Source organism: Nematolebias whitei, chromosome 6 (genome assembly GCF_014905685.2).
Source record: "Nematolebias whitei isolate Nwh7 chromosome 6, NemWhi1, whole genome shotgun sequence".
Classification (NCBI taxonomy): Eukaryota; Metazoa; Chordata; class Actinopteri; order Cyprinodontiformes; family Rivulidae; genus Nematolebias; species Nematolebias whitei.
The window spans coordinates 33948963-33951462 of NC_056503.1; positions in this window are offsets into that span (position 1 = coordinate 33948963).

Here is a 2500-nt window from a genome sequence, read left to right on the forward strand (position 1 = left end):
TAAGAACACTAAACTACAGTAAAAACACTGATGTACAGTAAGAACACTAAAGTACAGAAAGTACACTGAAGAACAGTAAGAGCACTGAAGTACAGTAAAAAACCCAGAAGTACAGTAAGAACATTGATGTACAGTAAGAACACTGAAGTACAGTAGGAACAATGAAGTACAGTAAGAACACAGATGTACAGTATAAACCTTAAAGTACAGTAAGAACACAGAAGTACAGTAAGAACACTGATGGAACACTAAAGTACAGTAAGAACACAGAGGTATAGTATAAACCCTAAAGTACAGTAAGAACACAGAAGATAGTAAAAACAAAAAAGTACAGTAAGAATACTGAAGAACAGTAAGAACAACCTGTTTTCTACAAAAAAAATGCAATCAGCAGCACAGCAGATAAACACATTGGTCTCACTGACGTGAGGCCTGCTTGATCCTGATTTGATCTGTGAGCTTAGTCACATTTTCATCAAAACCAACTGTTCAAAATCAAGGTAAGTCTATAGGTGTTTTATACATCCATCCATCCATCCATTATCTTTTACCCACTTCTTCCATTTTGGGTCACGGGGGTCGCCTGTGCCCATGTTCAGCAATCACTGTGCGAGGGGCGTGGTACACCCTGGACGGATCACAAGTCCATCACAGGGACTGTTTTATCCATACGGTACAGTTATATTAATAATTAATACTATTTTGTGAAAAATTTGCAAATCTGTTTAAGAAAATACTGATTCAAGTTTGTTTCTAAAGTTTTGTTGACTTCAAAAGGCAGTGTAGAGGTGAAATAAAACTTTCCATGGATTCCAAATTCTCCAGTGGTCTTTTGATGAAAATCCTGATGCAACAGCCCTGAAGGGAAGTTTCCACAACAAACCAAATTGAAGGGACAAGAGGTTAGGGTTGGAGACACTCAGAACTCTACAGAGAGTCTGTTAGATTGTTTGTTAGCATGTTTGTTGAGAAGGGAGTCAATATCAGGCCTAAAGCACCTGCATATCACAACTGGTGTTCAACTTAATCAACTCCCGAAGGACTAAACCAAGAGAGCCGAAGGCGTTAAAATAGGAGGTATCTCCAAAAACACACAAACAACAATTACTTTTTTCTTATTAAAGGGGACTAAGAGACACATCAGCTGACTGTAAACATCCCTTAGGCTGAGAAAGAACAAAAACACCAAATTAAATGTGACACGGCTCAGTGCTTTTCTAAAACAAATATATTTAATTGCTTATTTTGATGAGTTGACAGAAGTGTAACTTTAATTGCCTTTTCCAAACACAGCTCTCCTGTGATGTGACACAAAGGGTCAAATGATAGCAAACGAACTGTAAATATGTCATATGCATTTAGCACTATTTCATGAGATTTTACACATTTAAAATGTTTTGTTGAAAGAGATTTTTCAAAAATAATAAAAAAAAAACACTAAAAACACACAACAATAGGGATGAATGAATAACAACATGTTGCTTCCCTCATTAGTAAGATTTTTCACTTCTCTGACAATTTTGCTTGATGTAAAATTACCTTCAAAACCTTTTAATGAGTTAAAAAGCATTAATATTAGCAAGAACATTTAAAAACATTTGAAAAATAATAAAGTCAAGCAACAATAAGATGATTGTTTTTGTAAAATAAAAAAAAAATAAAACTAAACATGATGTGATTTAGTCCAAAAAGTTACAGCATTTTTTCTTGACTAATATGTTAAAGAATATGATTAGAGTTTTAAACTAAAACTTTCATGAATTTCTGAAACTCTGCAGACGGTCGTTGTAAGGTGCATCACTTCCTGTTTTTCTTGACTGTCCTCTGTTTTAACGTGGTTCTCTTTTTGACGTAGTGCGAGTCACTAGATATTATCTTCTGATGGATAATTCACACTTTAACCCTAGCTTTCAGTTTTGTGAAATATTGTTTGTGTTTTGAAATATACTCTTCACGACTTTTCTTCACTTACATTACTCCATCAGATTTTTAGCTACTTTCAACCCAAGAGTAGAGTATATGTAAAAAAAAAAAAAAAGCATCTTTATTTCAGTCTTTTATTTTGATACAGAAATGAAAACATGTTGTAAAAGTTCTCAGGCCCACTAGATGGAGCCAAGATATCTTTGCTATGGATCTGCTGGTGCTGTTGGTACCTCAGGGGTTTTCCAGGTCAAGTTCAAGTGTTTCACAACCATTCACAGTTTCTGAATGAATTCCTCACAAAGACTCTGGTTACTGACAGCCCAGAAAAACAAAAAACAAAAAAGGCATTAGAAGCAACAACTACTGATCAGTTTATTTACGAGGAATGACACAGAATCATAGTTGATGAATTATTTCTGGCTTACTCAGTCCAAAAGTTAAAGCTTCCACATATATTCAAAGTAAATGTCCTCATATGGGCTGGTCTACACTTGGAATAATCCTTGTCATAGTAAGACTACCCCCCCCCCCCCAACCACCACCACACACACAAAGGGAAATTATTAAAAGTTTT